Raw genomic sequence first — 20,434 nt, forward strand, 5'->3', positions numbered from 1 at the left:
GTGAATTTCAGTTGTATCACTAAAAAATAATTGATTCAGCTGTGTATGTGAGGGCATATAGACAGACTCTGTCCAGGCTAGAAAAGGGCTCATGCTGATGTTTCTGAAACCACTGCCAAAGAAGAAGAGTTGTTTGAGTCAGTGTATTCACATATTAAAATTAGAATCAGCATTATTTTAAGAATGTACTCATAAATGGTAACTGCTGCAAAATTTCTAAACAGAACAAGTTGGTGTTTTTTGTTTCTAACACTAATTAATCAGTAGTAGTCACATTAGACTTACTCAGAGCATGCTTGTATTGGCATGTCTGATTTCAATTCTAGAAACTACCATGAATTTATTAGGTAATTTGCTATTTCATACTATAACATGTCTCAGTAATATTGAGAGTGTTTGCAGTGTCTGATGCCTGCTGTAGGTAAGCTGGGGAGGTCTTTCCTCATTCCCTACCTCAGATATGTAATACAATAACAGACATTACACATTACAATGACATTCCATTATGTTGCACAGCATCATATATTCTTAACTCCCGAGGGAAAAAATGACCAGTGCAAATTGAAGCTAGCTCATGGACTTAGCCAATAATTCACTGGATCTCAGCCAGATACATTTTCACTTACATACACCTACATAATAATGAATTTAAGTGATGTTTAGTAGATTAACATCCAATTAAAAATACATTTTGATCCTGTTGCAATAGCGTAACAAAAATATTTATGTAGCGCACATTGCAAAAGAGATTAATTTCAGTGTGCCCTCTTGAAACCTTTGAAGACATTAGCAGCTCTCCAAGCATGTTGACTATCTGGACAAGGAATTATTATATCCTTGTCAAATTTTAAATATCCTGCTGTTAAAAATATTAGTCACAGGAGCTGCTTGACAACAGTGTCGCAGTAAATTTTTTAGTCTGTATGAACATGGAAAACCTGATACATGAAATCATCTCTTAGTGTCTGGCATTCAGTGGTGAAAGCTGAGCACTGAAAGTTTCCTTGGAGCATTGGCAATACCCTGCCAATAGATATACTGTACGTGCCATTTAAACCAGCTGAGTACTGCTTTTCCTCTCCCTCCCTCCAGTTTTTCCATTCCCCAAGGGGCAATCCTTTGGCGCACAACCCATTTAAGTCAAACAGCTATCATGTAAAAGTGGAGATGAGCAACAAAGCACATCCAAGGGAAGCGAGTTAAGATCTAGGCCCTGAGGTTTGAAGGGGGGGCTAAAGAAACCGAGCCAAAGAAATTCTAAAAAGGCACTTTTTTGACTTAAAAAAATAAGATTAGAAACTGGCTTGTATGAGCCCAACTGTGATTAAAAAAATAAACCTTTTATAGTTAAGACAGAATTTTTTTTCTTTTTGTTCTTTGACTTTTCCTTGCAGAGAAAGAGGCTATCTTCACTTAATCAGAGCAAAGAAAGAGTGGCTGAGGCAGAAGCAGCATCATGTGGGTGAAGGTCAGGCCAATTTTCACCCATGTGATGCTGCTTTATCACTCATGGAACAAAGATTAAGGCCTTTCTTTCTTTATCCTTTTGTGCTTTCCCCCATTACTTTAACAGATCTGAACAAATCCCAGGCAGTTCATCCAAAAGTTCCTTTTAGCTACATTTAGTTCAGATCCTCTAAATTCCACATAAGACTTCATGCTATACCAACATGAAGAGGATATAAAATCCACATGTGTAGGGAGAAAAATGTTATAGAAAAACACAGAAATCATTGCAGAATATGATGACATCAAAGGTCTTTTCAGTTGCGAGAAAATAGGCACATCTAGGAATCAGAATTATCACGATTTTTATTCATTTTTTAAAAAGGAATAGGTTTTATTGTTACAGCAAGAGGCTGAATAAATAGTGATGTTTGTTAAAGATTAATTTAACATCATAAAAATCTACTTTAGCCCCAAGGTTCTGAAAAAAATCCCACACTAGAAATGCCAGTAGAAATGCCTGTAACTGTAAAAATGTTATATCACAAAAATTAGCTTACATTGTGTATGTTTACACATCTTGTCAGTAGCCACCTTAATCAAACATACCAGAATTGCATCAACTGCAGAAATAGGTCAGGATGTAATTTTTACGCTGAGTACCAGGGGACTGATTGAAAGGGCAGTTGCTGGATTTGAATGTGCTTTTCAGCCTTTGGTTTTATCCTGGTGGGGGAAGCAGCCCTTCCTAGCTCACTGTTTGCTTCAAACAAGCTTCAGGAATGCCTGTTGCATTTATTTAATTTATCAATCTCTTGATATCTTAAAACAATCTGTACTGTACACTGAGTCAAGTACTAGCAATCAGTTATGTAATCACAATGACCAGAAGGTGTATTTATGTCACTTGTCTCAGCCACCCATAACACCCTTTTACATACACTGACTCCACAACATTTAGCAGATTAAAAGGTATGGAAGATAAAGCAGTTAAACATTTAATAAATGAGACAGGTATCCTAATGTGATTCCTAGCATTGTGCCGGTGATGTTTGTACCCCTGCAGTGATCAGAGTGTGTTTCCAGATTTCAGAGTCCCTGTTTCTATGCAATCAGGGTAAATGCTACTCTTCCCCTAATGTGGTTTTAGGAGAGTGTGGAGAGCCCTGCACAAAGCACCAGCTGAAGCATGGAGCCACTGCAGCTTTTCATGAGAGGCACTAAAAAAATTGGTTTATCCTCCTGTACCATATGTTATAATGTACTGGAGTGTCTCCTGAATTTTTAAAAATTTTATACCCTTCATGTTTACAAGACCAAAGTCTTGGCCTTATACTGAAGTAAAAAGAAATGTTCTTTAACTCCAATGAGTCCTTGTTTCATCCAGTGAGTCCAAGAGAAATATTTCAGTGGTGGGTCCCTTTGAGTAATTTTGAGGCATGAAAACTGCTAATATAGGTGTGAGAAGTCAGTGTCTGAAAACACTGGATGGGATAATATACAAATGTGCTCTTACTGAGGCTGACTGAGGCTAATAAATATCATTATGTATACATTTCTTAAGAGCATTGTATTCATATTACTTATACCTGAAAATATCTTCCTACACATTGTCCAGATTTCTTATGCAACTCAAAGCATTCTTGTTGTCTTATCAAAACAATGATAGCAGCAGGTTTTTGGATTTTTTTAAACAAAAAATGCCAGGAAACATCTGTCATGAGTACTGATTAACAATTTGGGTTAAAAAAAGCTGCAAAAAACCTCTCCTTGTACCAACCCAAATCCCACCTCCTTTCTTCTGAAAAGACCTTTGAAATGTGTTTCCTCTGGCTCTTTTGGTAGGCTTTCATCAGGTGACAATTTAACACTCTTGCTGAGATTCCTTGGCTGGATATTTGCAACAAAGTTTAAATATCTTTCAAAGTGGTTAAATCCAGATGGGAAATACTAGATATTTCTTAAACTCTACAAATGCTGATTTCCAGGCAATGCATTTTGTCTCAATGCAAGTGAAGGGCTGAGAGCAGTGGCCACAACCAGTAAGACACAACAAACTCTGGGACTGAGACTTTGCTGCACTCCATCCACCCTGTGGATTGTACTGTGTGCTTTTCATCCTCTATTGGAGGAATATGAACTTGAGTAAATGCCATGTGACAGTGTGGCTGCTGTGGAATTTATTCATTTTTCTTGAGTAGAAGATCAATTAGTAATTACTTAAGGGCAGTCCTTATAGGCCATCTAGGTTGGCCCTTAATTAACCAACAAGACATGACAGGCAATGCATTTCTGGGCAATTTAGCACATCTCTAAGGGAGTTTTTAAGGCGTGAGGCCGAAGGTCAAGTGACTTTAACCACCTGAGAAGTGCAGAAATCCCTTAGAAATACACTGTCTAGAGTGACTTATTGCTGTTATTAAATGGAATTTGTGAATAAAAATAAGCAAGACTGTCAGCCCCAGGCATGAATAGGGCATTATTAACATGGATATGACATTGTTGACAGCTAATCTAAAGCTCCATTTGTGTCCTGAGCTCCAGACCTATTTCTTTATACTGTATATTAATACAAGGAAGATATGTTACATTCTGCATACATTTTTACTATAGCTGTCCGATGAGACCAAGGGACAGAGGTTGGGTTTTTTTTTTTAATTTGCATTGCACATCTATCTTTCTTTCTTTCTTTCTTTCTTTCTTTCTTTCTTTCTTTGAGTGCTGAAATACAGGAATTAAACCTTGTATTCCTAACATCCCATTTTTGCACTATATAATAGAAGTTTCTTGAAAGAACAAAATATCCTTCCTAGGATGTAAAATCGCTATTCCTGACATACTCTCCCCTGCCATCCTGAGATCTGCCCTGAATTTGTCTCCTCCCTGGCTCAGCTGCTTCCCCTGTCCCCTGCTGCTGGGCTCAATGTGCCTGATTGTCTGTACATGTCAGTGTGTTCAGGTTGAGGAAGTGCACCAGAGCAACAGTCACATGTAGAGATGAATAAACAGAGTCAATTCTAGCACCTTCATCTTATTACCTATGTTTTTCTCTTTATTTTCTTTTTTTCTTTCTCTTTTTAAATTCTTTTTTCCCCACAACATGAATGTAAACTTTTAAAGTGCATACATGCTTTTCTAATACCTTGAATTAAATATATGTGGTAACATTGCTAAAGCAGAGCTTGTCTCCTGAAATTTGGAGTTGCAAAAAATGGACAAGAAACTGAACATCTGTTGTAAATATTATCTTTCACCAGACTGCTTGTGTATAGATGTAGATATTTTGGCTTTGCTTGTTTCCATTGGCTTAAATTGTTCTTGGTTTTCTTGATGTGCCTGTTATGATCCTTATGTCGATACGTGTTCTGGCCTTTGTTGGTTCTGTTTGTTGATCTACAGCAACAGCCAATTCCAAAGGCCAGCATCTTTTCTTGAGAGAAAAAATGGCAGAGTCACATCCTAACCTTGCCCTGACCAGCACAGCTCCATCATTTCTGTGGGAATTGCTGGAAGGCTGCACACTTGTGATCTTGCATTGGCAGGGGCTCCAGCTGCGCAGGGCTCTCCCTGCTCTGCAGCCCAGCAGGGCAGGGCTGGGCAGGGTGGTGGAGGAGATTTCCCTTTCCTGAGCCTGTGGCAGTGTCAGGGTGCTGGGGAGAGCAGGATCCCTGAGCCCTGCCACAGAGCTGCTCCCTTAAGCCTGATGGCTCCAGAAAGTGCCGGACTGTGCTGCCAGGAGGTTCTGACATGCACAGTGTATCTCTGCTTTCCAGAACAGCTACTTAGCATGTGGTGTCCAGTTCTTCTGCACATTCACAACTACGTCTGGAGTGTTGTGAAAGTAATGGATTTATTGTGCATACCTCAAATATTTTAAGGGTATGTGAATGCATATTTTTGTCTGGGAAATTCTGGGCAGAAATATGGAAGTACTGATGTGGATTCATTGCTTAGGCTGACAGGAACTAAAGTAGGGCTCTCCACGCATGCAGATAATTTGGGGGAATTGTTGTAGAGTTAAAATGCAGGAATATTGTGTATATTCCCTGAATTGATTCTAACTACAGGGGCATATATGAGTTTGTCTTGGCAGTCTTAGCGCAAGGAAAGGTAGAGCAGGTTTAAGAAATAAGAGGGCTTTAGAGGTATGCTTTGAAAATCATTGTTTTTAGCAGCAGTGATGCATAAAACTGGATTAAATCAGAATTTTTTAACAGGCTGAGTGCACTGTAGTTTGTGAAAAGTTCCACATACTGCAGTTTGAGCCAAGTAACCTGAAATCTAAAAGTACTCTGTACTAGCCTAGCATAAGTGCACTTAGAGAAAATTTCTTATAATTGCTAATAGCAAAAAATGGTGATATTGCCTAGGCACATGGCTACCCTATTAAGTTTGACCTGAAAAATCCTTTTTTTGGAGCAACTTTGAAAATAAATTTTCCTGAAATTCTGACTGACTGTCCTGAAACTGGTGATTTACTGTAAAACAGGAAGAGACATTGCAGCCTTACAAAGCAGATAATTCTCTGTTATTGAAAAACTGAAATAGCAAGCAACAAAAAATAAAAATGTGCACATGTTCTTGTATCAATGAAGAAGAAACTTTGCTTTTTGTGCACTTGATAAGTAATAAAACAAAAAAAATAAATACAAGGCTTGATTCTAAAGAAACAAAGGAAAGATAATTAGTGACTCATATTTCTGGTTTGGATCATGCTGAAGGTGATATTGAGCCACAAGGAATGACTAATGAATTGTGGTCCACAATACAAGATTTCCTGGAAAAAATGTAAAAAAAAATAGCCCTTATGGCTGCAAAACTACCCCCACAAATGTCTGTACCTAGAGCAACCCTTATCATCTCATATGTTCTAAGACATGCAGGAACTGCTGTCATTTATCTAGATTCAGCATTAACTGGCAGTTCTGAACTATTTTAAAAATGATCAAAAGCATGCAAAAAAAAAAAAAAAAAAAAGGGGGTGAAGAGAAGAACACACACTTCAGAGCTCCTCACATTTTACTGTGCATTGCTTCCCTGCTGTGTGATTTCTCTGTTTTAGCTTCAGTACTGCTGTGGCTGCTATCTGTCTTAATGGAGAGGTTCATAGGTTTGACTGATCCTGTATCCAAACCTGCCTCTGCTCATATTTGATCAACCACACCTGAGACTGAGATGTGTAAGAGCCCTGGACAGGGATAATGGCTGCTTCATCAAGCAGATGTATCCAAATAATTTTTATACCCAAATGGCTCCTTTTACATCTAAATATTTGCTTTAGAGGGGCTCACAGGTTCTGCTGAGCACTTGCCCTGCAGTCTCAGCTGTTGGCTCCTCCTCTTGTGTCTTTTGGCACCTGGTGCAATCAGCACCCAGGCTCTGGTCTGGCAGCTTGGGGACTGCCAACATGGGCAAGGCAGATGACTTTCTGCTATCTTTCACAACACAAAGGAGTGTTAACACAATACAGATGTCCTCATTATAGGGCATTACTCATAGGTGCTTATTTTAAAAAGTGTGTGATTGAAGGATTTTAGATCATTTGTAGGTAAGCTTAGTTCTTTTTTTTTAATATGAAGTCTAACATAAATTCCTTCCCTTCATTTGTACAATCGTCTATTCTTTTAAAAAGTAAATTAAAGAATCATTGTGGGCTGATTTAATGAAAAAGAACAGAAAGAAAAAAAATAGAGGAACCCATTACAACGAGGAAAGATATAATGGTCATGGGTTGAAAGAGATAAATGAATGAAGAAAGGCTACAGAAAACCAAATAATGGAAAGTGTATCAGAAAAACAGTGAGAGGAAGGGAATTATACAGCAATGAAGAGCATGTTAAAAAAATGATAATTCAGATATATTTGAAGAAATGAAAATATGGTGATTATTTTTACCGCATGACAAAAGGAAATCTTTCAATTTGGTCTTGCAAAATTAGACAATCAGTGAAGATATTCAGCATGAATGATCTGCTGTGCATTTCTGTATTGGCACATTTTCTACATCTTATTTGCAGTGCATCCAGTCTAGAATCCAAATAATAGTAGAAGAGGCTTAACACACTTTCTTTATCCTTGTTTATGTTAATTTCCTTAGGAAAAGCTTATTCTTGTCCTTTTCTGAGAACAAAAACAGAACTACTCGCAGTCTTAGAGGTAGGACCTCGTAAATAGGAAATAAACACCAACACCCTATGGAGAAAAGGGCACAAACTCTTGTAGGTAGCTTAATGCAAAGGGTTAATACAGCACTCACACACATATACTCCTTTTATATAGTTTATATATAATACCCAAGGTAGTATTGGCATATTTACTGTAGCAGAGCATATTTTTCTGTGAAAATAATTCAATTTCAAATTGTTTTCTGTGAAAACAATTCAATAAGTAAAATTTTGTGTACTGGTGACTGTAGAAGTTGCTTCTATACTTCCATTACATACCATAACCAGTTCATTGGATACTGGATATACTTGCAGGAAGGCAAGTGTACGTGATAGGAGTATGCATGTGAACACTGTCATGAAGGTTAGGGAAGTTGTACAACTGACATTAAATACCAACTAATTTAGTATTTTCCATATCCATTAATTATTTCAATTAATATTGTGGCCACATGGCTAAGTTTGTTTCCTTGCACTATATTAAGGTGTTAGAGAAAAATGTGTTCCTTACTGTGGGAAGAAAGTAAAAAAAACCAACCCAACAATCAAAGACGGTTGTTGCAATGATTTTTTGCTAAATGATGTGAAAGACATAACTCTTTGAACTTGTATTTAGCTACAGAGGTTTTACACAGCTTTTAAAGAGGGTTTTTTAAAAATAAAACAGCTCATGCTTGCCCAGCTTCAACACACACCAATTATTTGTACCAACTCTATTTCTCCTTTAAATCTGTGCTCAGAAAAGATTTCCTGTGTCTAAAAATGGCTTGTTAAAAAACAACAGAAATTCACTGAAATTAATTATTTGACACTTCTTTTCGTGATATCTTGCAGAGTATAATACCCATATGTGCTCTTAACACATTTCTGAAACATTTTTTCATTAAATGATGTAGTCTTGTACATTAATAACTATGTATTTTGAGGAAACAATTGTTATCAGTAAGGGTGTACATTTTTTACAGAGCATTTGGGTATCTTGGCCTTTATTTCGTTTTGAATTTCCCAAGACTTTCCATTGAAGTAACATTTACTTTTGAGGTGTGTAATTGGGACTCAGCATGCTCTGTGCTGTACCCTTTGATGTTCACCAGTGCTGTTAAAGAAATGAGTTAGAACTGGGAGTCTGGTATCTGCTAGGGCAATTCTTAAACCCACAGGATGACTGCCTATTCATTGCTTCTCTTTCTGTATGTATTTATAGCCCTTTTCTTTAGGCTTCCTGAACTGTCATGATACAAGAAGAGTCCCAATTAGCCAGATAAGCAAGTCAGGTTTTTCATGGGATTAAAAAACATAATAAAGCCAGGCAACTAGTTGGTTAAATTCATACTCAGAGGAACTGTGGTGTTTTTGGTTTGGGGGTTTGGGGTTGGTTTTTGGCTTCCCTTCCCCCCCAAATCCTTTTTGTCTTGTTGCTTAACTAAAAAAAAATGTGTCTGATGAGATATCAATACCTCGGGGAATAATACCACATTATTTTTTTCTGCCTCTAGTATAATCATTTGTCTCTTTAAATTGACATCAGCTGAGGCCACTAAGACCCTCACACCAAAAAACACTTGTGACCCCCTGCACTGCCTTCAAAGCTTATTTTACAATTTCTGGTCTGCTTGTTTTTGATCTGAGGCACAGTACGTATTTTGGGGGCAATTTCACATATTATAGCAAACTAGTCATCTCTGTCCCTTCTACTGGCCTTGTTTGAAGTTCTAGAACAAGCCCTTTTTGGACAATAAATTTGCTTAGACTAAGTCTTTCATTAGCATAGGAGGAGAAAGTGATGCAGTTGACAATGCTTTTCATTCAGGCTTCTTAACTGCTGCTTTCAGTCCGGAAGAGGTTGCTTGTTTCTTAGACTGTTTTTCTGTATTGAGTTCTTCTCTTTTATCTCATCCCAAGACTTTCTACCATATAGCTTGAACTATCCTTCACCAAGGGAATTATCTGATTTTGTCTCACTTAGCTTCTATTCAGGACTACTGTGCATCATAAATTATCCCATAAGATCTACGTTCTTCCTCTGCAAAATACATGCTTTTTGCTTCTGCATCAAAATCACAGGTCTGGGGCCCCTGAGAGGTACATATTTCCAGAATTCTCAGAAACTGCAGATGAAGATCACCTTATCCATCTGTTTTACACAGATGTTCTCACAAGGAATGGAGGCCAAATACAACAGGAATGCAGCAGTGGAGTTGGTGAGAAGTGTCCATAGGAGATTCCTCAGGAAGCAGCTTATCTAGAGAGGGCTGTTTTCCAGAGTAAAGTTGCAATCACACATTAAATGGGAGATGACCATCATTGAGGTGGGGTTCCCATGCTTAAGCAGGAACAGAAAACACAGCTCATCTAATCTTTTTTTCCCATGGTAACTCAGCTAATCTAATTAAGATAGTCTCTCCATCACCATAAACTGTTATTTCAGTTCAAGGAGCAAGGATCCTTTATACCCTTATCCTTTGAAATGGCAATACTTAAACTCGGGCACACGTGAATCTTAACAGTTAAATATGGCAGGGTTTGTGTTCATGAAACAATATAGGAATTTTGGCTTTCAGCAAAGGGACAGAAAGTCTCCCAGGTAAAATCCACAGCCCAGTGCTCCGAAATATCCCCAGGAAAAACTTTATGGGAGACCTGCTTACACAAGGGAACAGATTCAAATTGGTGTATTCTGCTTGGCCTTTTCTGTGCATCAGCATGGTGTCTCTGAACTTGTCTTTGCACTCTTGTTCTATCTAAGCAGTGAACACAAACCACTCCCACAGTTTCAATAAAGGGGGAGCACCTCACTCTTCTCTTGGTCGTCACAAGCATTGTTTTTAATGGACAAAATTATCCAAAAATCTCCCCATCATTTTCAGGAAATGGTTAGACAGAACTGGATCCTGACAGGTAGATCTTCTCTCCCTCGTCCACTGTATTTTGTAATATATTTTGAATTTTGGAAAAATTTATAAATCAATTTATATAGTATTTATCATGATGTTCTGAATAACAGTTAATGTTGTATCAGTTTTGTTATACAAAACATTATATTTTATAATATATACAAAATACTATATTATACATTTTGTCATAACATTTGCCATGGTGCTGTACATTTTAAACAAAATAATCTACTGGAGCATACTGTCTGCAATGTTTGGAGCAATCCCTCTGCAAGGAGTGTCCACTTAAAAAAAGGGTTTTTTACATGACCATAACTTTCTAAAATGTTTTGCATTTTTGGTTGTAGGTCTGGTCTGCCCAGCTGGAGATATTTTTGAAAGTTGAACAAAAATAGCTAAGATGCTAGTAGATGAAAAATAAGTAAAAACATACTTCCTGCTTCTTTAAAATCTGAAGCTTTTGGTAAAAATAGAAATTCAGCTGATGTGACTTGGGTATGAAAGCTGTGTTTGGAAAGGAAATAGTCTTCACCAAGGGGTGTGAACAGTCTCATTCCAAAGGAAATGGTTTTGATTTCTCTGAGGTTTTTAAAAAATTGCTCAGGACCTGATCTGGAGCTCATTGACGTCAAAGGAAAGATTCACAGTGCCTTCAATGGGCTTAGGATCAAGTGTGAGCTGAGCATGGAACACTGTTCAAGGCCTTTAGATCACCACCAACATTTTAACATCTGATTCTTAGAATATATGTTGACCTGGCCTCTGGCTTTGGGATAGTGGGTATAATTGCATCTCCAAAAGTAACTGCAGATATAAATCAGTGTTGAATTCTTTTTGTACCTAGATCTAAAGTTTGATCTCAAAATGAAGCCTTGGTGATGAATTCTGTTATGCAGACAGCAGAGAACGGGATTTAGGGGTTTCAGGCTCATTTTGGTGCCCTGGGTGATTCCACATTCTTAGTTTTCATAGCAACTACTGGTCCATGAGCCACCTCAGATTTCATTTGGGCAAAAACTTTGACAAGACAAGGGATGCTGAACTGGATTTTAAGTTGCTGCATTCTGTATTTGAAGAGTTTGTTTAGATAAGCTGAAGAGAGAACATTCTTACAGGATGAGTGAAGGATGTTGCACTTTGGATGACCATGAATGACATAGTAACTGGGATAAATAGAGATGCTTTCTTCTGATAAAGACAGACAGATATAAACACATACTTTTACTGCCTATTAATGAGCATTTAATCCACAGTCTAAAGTCATGTCAGTGTAAATTAATAAAATTACAGATGTGCTCTGCTGGCCAAATGTGAGTAGAAGGGACTGCAGAAATATCTGTAAATGTTTTTCAGGTGGAGAGTGAAAAAACTCCACCTGGAATCTCCACCTGGGATAAAGCCGTATCTTCATCTGCAGGAACTTTTGAAGAAAAGGGACTATATTAACTGACTGGGAGAGGACAGACAGACAGGGAAAAGACTTTTGACTGAGATCCAGGATGAATTTTTCCATGCAACAATGTGGTCTGGGGATGATAGCCAGCTGCCCTGCTCTACTTGACTTGTGAGGCTGGGTGCTGGAAAGAGAGTGAGCAAGTCAAGAAACCAAGATTTTCTCCACTACAGAAGAATGCAAAACATAAGAAAGACATAGGAAAAAAAATCTTCCCAACATCTCATTGTGATTACTATATTTTTTTCTTTTCAATAGACTATCTAAACTATTTAGCTTCCTTTAAAATCTCTAGAGTGCGTTGGCACCAACAATGATCACACTTAACTGGCAATTGGAAAAAATGGGCTAAATTTCTCTTAAGCAAAATAAATATAATCCAACTGACCAGAAATACAAATAGAAAATTTTCACTTATTTCCAATCAAGATTTGATGCAGTAAAAGAGCAGATAAAATTCTGAATGAATTGCTGGTGATGTTGAAGCATAAAATTTATATAATTAAATAGTAATTCATTCTGAGACTAATAATGATTTAAATTATTTGGATTTCTAGTACTGAAATATGGGACTGAAATGAGGATAAAAAATACATCTGCTGAGTACTACAAATCCAAGCTATGAAAAGTTGCTAAGCATATATTTCTTGTGTTGTTAGACTTGCCAATCTCATTGTTCAAATAAATACTTATTGCAAAGCTTACTTTTATAACATTTTCTTAATCCTGCCTGCTTATTTTGTTTTACTTTATACAAATGAAAAATCTCTACAAAGGACCCTGGTTCTGCACTTCTTCCAGATCAAATATACATAACTAAATATTGTTTCTTCAATAGTAACAGTGAACAGTTTATGAAACAAACACCTGCTGGTAAGAAAAGAACCCTCAAAAATTAAAGAATATTCTTTCTAGTCTTTATATTCATCAGTTCTTAACAACTGGCCTGCTTTCTCTTGGAAGTAATAATGACAATGACTTAACAAAAATTTTCTCCATGGTTTAAAATTTTCCTTTTAGACATTCTTTGGTATCAGTGGATGCAATCTACAGATCTGTGGGCTCAGAGTGATACTGTTCTCACATTGCATATGAGGATAGTCTAAAGCACTCTGTGTAGTCATATAGTGCTGCAAAGCTATGCAGATTTAGGTCACAAGTCCTGCTTAAACTACATCATATAATATACAGTTGTTCCAGATCCAATAACCAATTTAAAATTGAAAGTTAATACATTACATTAATAATATCATACTGCCTGTGGGATCATTTGTCAGTGTTACCATAAAAGACTGATGATTTGATAACTGAAGAGTATTTATTATAGGGGCAATTTGTACTATTAGACTATAAATAAGAATGTCTTGGCATTTCTATAATAAATCCTATTTTCAGTGGTCTATTACTCGATTATAAAAAAAATCACCCTGGGCTGAATTAGATCTATTGGATGTACAATAGCAATAATATATTACCAAAATGTACATTTAATCCAGTGAGTAATACGGCCTTGAAAAACCCTTAAATGTGTATTAAATTGATCACAGATATTATTTACATAGAGATTGGAATAAATCTTTTGGACACTGTCAGTATTCTAAACAAAAGGTCTATAGGTAAGATGCTGATCTTATTTGCATATCTAAAACTACACCAGTGTCAAGAGAGGTGCCCCAGGGAAAAATGATCCCTGATGAAAAATGTGAAGGAGAACAAAATCAGACATGGATATAGAATTATTCAAAATTAGCTATATAGGATGGGCTTAGATAAAACGTAAGAAGCTGTCAAACATCATACATGCTGTCAGACTTTTAAAAGACCTGACACAGTAAAAAGAGAAACTATATCCAAGGAATGACACTTGGCAATTTCTGTTTATCCTTGGCCAGGTTGTATCCTGCCTGAACAGTTATCAGCAGTGTAAAGGATGTCAGCACCACCTTTCCCTTGGCAGGCAGGAACTGGACACAGGTGCCAGGAGTGTCCCTTCCCGTTATCCCCTGGGTGGGAACCCCAGCCAAGTGGATGAGGGGGTGTGGGAAGGAGATGGGCCCACAGAGGTGCTGAGCAGCATCAGCACGGGCACTTTACTGACATGCTGTGCTGCACTGGAGGCATTGTGCCTCTCCAAAGTATAATCCCTTCCAGAGTTCTCCTCAGAGTTGTACCAAGCCACATCACCCTTTAATTAACACTGTGCCTAGGAGGCACAACTGAGCCTTTAGTATGGCCACAGGCTTTACATACACCTTAACTTGCAAATTGCAGATAAAAACACTTAAGTATAAACTGCCTCTTCCTTTTTTTTAAAGAAAAGACCTTGATTTACATATGGAAGAGAAAGTAATTACATTTAACAGATGTCACAGCTCTTAAAGAATATCTGATAATAATTAATCACTAAGAAAAAAACAGAAAGAAGAAAATTCAATTTATTTCAGAGCTGCAGTCAAAACCCCAACCTCTGAAAGGACTCTTTTCTGTTCTACTCAATTATGTCCTATTCTATTCTTTTCCAGATTTTACATTACACATATTATTTTAACATTGAAGCATCTTTCCAGACTACTACATTCAACAACATGATTGCATTCTGTTCCATCAACTATATTCCATGAAGTCAATCAGAGCTGTGACATCTCAGTGACATGCAGGACTGCCAGGCATCTTTCACAATTCTCTAGCCACTGGATATATTTTTTAACTTCATCTGAGTTCATCAGAGTTTATTCTCATCATAACATTGCGAAAGTAAATGCTAAGTGAATCTAATCGTGATCTGCCTGTACTCCTCCCTCCACCATCAGCATGTCAGAGCACTGAGTTTGTGTGTTTATAAATGGCATTTGCCCTCCTATCTATCCATTATGCTTAAGTACTCTCTCAGCAGAGTGCAGAGAAGCAGAATCAGGATGCTCACAAGACCTTTGCTTGAATATCCAGCTCATGATTGTAGACAGACACCAGGGCATAAGTGACATTTTTATGCTATGTTAGTACAATATCACATGAGCCTACACCAAACTGTATGGTATTTCCATGAGTTTGAAGAGATTTGCCAAGCATTTTTATTCTTCTGTATTTTCTTCTCTTTTAACTAACAGCTATTAGCAGCTTCTGGTTTAAATGTGATTGTGGCCTGAAACACAAAATATTTTACTCTGCTATTCAATGCTTTGCATCTTTTTCAGCACATATATCTAAAGAAGAAAATGGTTTATTCTGGAGTCCACATCAAAAGAATGTTAGAAGTCATCAAAGAAAGTAGAGAGTAGAGCATATGCTGTTTTAAGGATAGCTTCATTCCTCTAAAAATTAGAAGCCAGATTCTGCTCTCACTGGTAATAGTGGGAAAATTTCCACTGACTCCAGAATATGAACAATCAGATCCTGTAATATTAAAACACAGAGAGATATTTCTAAGGGAAAGTGTACAGGATATTTTTACTCAAGATAAAAAAATAAATGCATACAACATAAGCCTAAAGGACAAGTTTCACTGATTTTACTAAGAAGAGAATAATGGATGAACCAGAATTTGCAAGGATCATATCATTAGCTCTTTAACCTTTCTGAGCATCAGGGTGTATTTTGCTTGTTTACTTTTATCAGAGAAAGTTTTCTATTGTAAAGTCATTGCTACAGATGCTCAGGTTACCTGGAATTTCTTAACTCCATTCATTTATGGAGTTTTGCCAAGTGCTAGCTGGTTTTGCTGTAATTATAGCTTGTTTATTATAAACTACTGCATAATAGGTGTTTTGATCAAAAGTAGTGAAGAGGTGCTGGGGTTGCTAACTCAGAGCTATCTTGCTCAAATCATGGTGTTGGCAAAGCAAGTGAGCAGCCACTCCTCTCCCTCAGAAGGACCAGGCAATGAACCTCGTTTCTCTCTGACGTTAGCACAAGTTCACCATCACTCTTCACTGTGCAAGGAATCCTCTGTAAGCACAACTTGGGTCAGTACAGGCATCCCAAGCTGGGACAGAGATGGCAGTGATGCAGTCAGGCTGTTGATTTGTTTCTCTGCACAGCACAAAGTTCTTGATTTCTTTTCCACAGCAGCAACAGGCCAACCTGTAAGTTCAGAACGTAGTTCCAGTCTACTTTCCACATAATTTACTTCAATTTGGTTTCTAACACAGAAAGTAATCTAGCTTTGAAGAAGCTCCTTGGAGCAGGTAATGTTAGCATTGGATAGTCAAACCAGGTTTTCCTTCCTATCACAGCCTACCCAGAAGGCCAGTCATGGTATCAGTCCCAACAGCCATCAGCATCCAGGAAAACCTTGCCCTCTGCCCCTCAGGAGGCATCCTCTCTCAGGATGTATCAGAATCAGCAGTCATGCTCTTCCTGCAAGTACCTGTGATGGTCTAAAGTACAGGTTTAGGTAAAGGGAAGATCAAGGTGAATTTGTATCTAATAGGGCTGTAAGTTAATGCACAGGGTAGCCCATGGAGTTGCATTGGTCATTAATAGCTTAGAAACCACAACCAAGCAAACAAAGACTAAATGAGCATAAGAACAAAGAACAGAAAAATGAGCTATTGAAAGCAGGACTTTCTGAAGTTCCTGGGCCACTGATTTGACATGTTTTCCATCTCTGGTTCCAAATGAGTGGGTGAGATTGTTCAGAAACATGAGGGTTGCACATTCATTCAAAACTGGGTGGAAAAACGAAATCAGATTATTTCACTGATGCCCCTGACTAGGGAGACTCCATGTATTTGTTAGGGGAATGTTTTAATCTTCCATCCAAAAGCAAAATGACCTCTCATGGCATGCCTGGTAATTTAGGGTCTTCTCAGGTTTTTGAATTGTGCTACTGTATGTAGCTGAAAATTGTTTGATAAACATCAGTAAGTGGCCTGGCTTTAAACCAAGCCTGTCATCTAGTGGAGTGCTATGCTATTCCAACTTTAATCTAGATAACTGGCACACATAAAATAAGGAAACACAAATGTGACACAGCTGCAGCTAGTTTGCTGGAGCTAAAATGCTTATCAGTGTTTTATGCCTGTAATATGAGACTGCTTGGGAGAATCCTGTGTGCAAAAGAGTAGCAATCAGATTGCTTTGATATAATTGGTTCTAAAAATGTTGGAGATTTAGAATTTATGGTACCTTCAGTTTACAGTAAAATGCTTCTTGTGTTATGACTTCAGTAGACATTAGAAACACTGCAGGACTATGGCCAAACTTCACAAGTTACTACCCAACATGTGCAGCAAGCAAGATTGTTAGCAAATAGGCTAATGATCAACAGTCTAAAAACAAGGCCCTTGACATAACTTAAGAGTGGTTTGCTAAGCAATCCATGTGCCCTTTTTGAATATTGTATCTGAATGTGCCAGGAAAACACAATGTATGAATTAAATTTACTAAATTAGAGTCGGTGTAGTAAATTAAAAAAATAGTGTGTGATCCAAGTTCTTTTGTCAATAGTGCATTGATTATAATGCCATATACAGTACTAAAAATCTAATAAATACAGAAAGTCAGCTGGATAACTAGAGAATAAGTATACCACGTTCTGGCATTTAATATTGTTCTGCAGATATAAGCAACCTTATTTGTGTTCTAAAAGTAAAAATACACTATCAATTACCCTACATTTCAAAACAGGAAACAGGTGCTCAGAAAAGAAATAGATCTTCCCCTTTAACTTTGGACCTAGAGACAATATGGGGGAAAATCAATTCTGGTAGTAGAAGAGGCAGAGGAAATGAAATGTAAACCAGAAATTCTTTGCTCAACCAAGGTGTACTGTACAGCTGTACTGAACCTGTTATTAGGTCCATACTATGTACTTTGTTTCTCTAGAAGTATCTCTACAAAGGTGTAACATGCTGCTGTGATTACAATATTGGTTGAAAAAATCTGAAATAGCTGCCAGATTTACCAGTATGTCACTGGGATGCTGAAAAATGATGGCTTTGGTTCCTTGGTTTGCACAAACTAAAGAATATTGTACAGAGTTGAGTTAACACCCATGCACAGGCTTGCTCTCCTGGGACAGTAGCGTCCTGTCATGCATGAAATGCTTGCAGAAGTTTTCTGAGACTAATGGTCCAACCTGGAGGCTGATGTAACCTCTACAGCTCACACCAGACTGCACAGAACTGCTCAGGCTGGGCAAGCCTGGTACCACCAGCAGATGCCTTTGCAAATCAAAGCTGCATAATTTACTCAAAATACTAATAGCTGTCACAAAGCTGTGAGCTAGCAAAGACAAAACAAAGCAAAAATATTGAGGGTGGCTGCTGGCAATGACAGCAGATTCCAGATCTGGAAGTCATCTAACTGGCTTGTTTTTGAAAAGATTGTAGTTTTACATAGCAATTCTCCCTGATTCCTCTTGGCTGTTAGGCACTGTCACCAGATATATTCAAAGCTGCCATGTTTGGTTTCTTTTTATTGGGTCTCCAAGATAACCTTCAGAAAAACTTGTATGTTTTCAAGTTATATCAGGATTTTAGGGCTCAGTTGATAAGCATTTGTGACTAATCTGATTTAGGGGAGGATGACATGCAATTAGGCTGATAATCAGCTTGCAGTTTTGTGACTGCTAAGACCCTATAAAGATGGTATTCTCATTTTTATGACCTGATCACACCCCTCCCCAAAAAATAGTCCAAGAAGCTCCAGGCACAGTTATTCACAAGAGTTGGATCCAGAAAAGTAAACATTTGAGAAAGTGTGAAATTTTAAGCATTTGGGTAGTTCTACCAGCTTCAACCTACTTATGTTATGCTGGATCAGTCTCAGACTAGAGCGAGATATCTGTGAGAATGTAACTACCCAGTATTCTGCATATACCCCTCCAGTTGGGTTGTGCAATGGTTTCTTTTGCACTGGAATGTAGTGAGTTGAGCATTTGTTTGGAAGCTTGGATGCTAGTGTAGAAGAGTGGCATTTTCCCTCAATTAGATTTATGTAGTAAATAGATGTTGGCTGCTCCTAAAGGTAAACCATTATTCATTCCTCTACAGTATTTATGTTTGCCCAGAAAAGATGCTCTCCCTCTCTCTGTAATGAGAGGCAGGGCACAGAGTTTGGTGAGTGTCTCTTTGCACACACAGACATGAATGTATTTTATGTTTAAACTAAGTACATGTTGTAAAGCACAGACCAAACACTGATTACTAGCAAGGACGGGTAACAGTATGTGGCTAAAGTTTCAGCAAGCACATAATTGTGTAATGAAATCACTTAGATGCATTGGAAAATTCATTTTCCTTTCACCCTTGGAAAAACTGATCCGCATGGGAAGAACTGGAATTTTATACTGAGGTTTTAACTTCTTTTCCCTCAGCCTTCTCGAATACCCTCTCGCCCTTTCTGCTGGGCCTACAGCTTTTACATGTCTCTCCATGACTCTCTTCCTTTTGTCTGCCTCCTCAATGGCTCCAGAGTCCTAAAGAAATGTTCAGCTTTGAAGACTGGCCTAAAAAAATGGTAATTTTCCAGACAAAGGCCAGGTGTTACTTCCAATTCATTCAGTATGCATCCCTATTATCCTGCGGGTCAGCTCCTGCTGAGTGCGCTCCATGGGTGTTCCGACTGCGTAAGGCCTGCGAGATTTGCCCCGTGTGACTGAACTGCAGATGGAACTTTCATAGCTCTTATTTTAGCAGCAGTCAATTTGCCAAACTTTCTTAATAGCAAGCTAGAAGGTGATTTCTGTGTCACAGCCTCAGAGCTTTCTCACGCCAACCAGAGAAGGAGATGAAGCATCCATCGTCAGAAGAGGGCTGGACACGAGAGCTCTGGCCTGCGGGCGGGGCAGCCATCAGCGAGCTCCCCCTGCGCCTGTGCCACTACAGGGGGCACGGATTTTGGCTCATGGCATTTTGGCTTGTGAGATTTTGGCTCGTGGGATTTTGGCTCATCAGAATTTGGCTCATCGTGCCTTTTCCTGCTCCCCCTGGAGAGGCAATATCAGCTCCCCTCAGAGGCAGTTCAGCAGGAGGAGATGCAGGCCAGGCTGTGCAGAGCAGACCTCCCCGGGCACCCCAGGGCTGCATATCTTCTGGGGCAGGGCCGAACGGAGCCTTGGCAGGGCTCGCACAGGCATCCAGTGCCTTGCCAGGATTCCGTCGCTCCTTCTAGAGGCAGCATCCTCTCTGCAGATTCCTCTTCGCAGCAAGGTCAGCCATTTCAAGCAAACAAAGAGTTTGGATCATTGTTTACTCTCAGGACAGATTATTTTTTCTCTATCTCTGCAACCAGGGTTAGATGAAAAAAAGAAACAACCCACCCTTTGTCAATATACTGTATCCAAATCAAACTAACACATTTGGTTTCTGCTAGAAAACAAAGTCAAGTTTCAGTTTCTAAATAAAGCATTTATGGAGTCATCGCTCTGGAATTATGCCTTTCTTTCCTGTGTCTCCTTTCAGATAAAGAGAAGAATCATCTTAGATAAGTAATGCTATCTGCAGCTGCTTATATCCAGTTAAATCCAAATTTCT

Source organism: Melozone crissalis, unplaced genomic scaffold (genome assembly GCF_028551555.1).
Source record: "Melozone crissalis strain CALT ecotype California unplaced genomic scaffold, PUWL_Pcris_2 ptg000034l_1, whole genome shotgun sequence".
Taxonomy (NCBI): domain Eukaryota; kingdom Metazoa; phylum Chordata; class Aves; order Passeriformes; family Passerellidae; genus Melozone; species Melozone crissalis.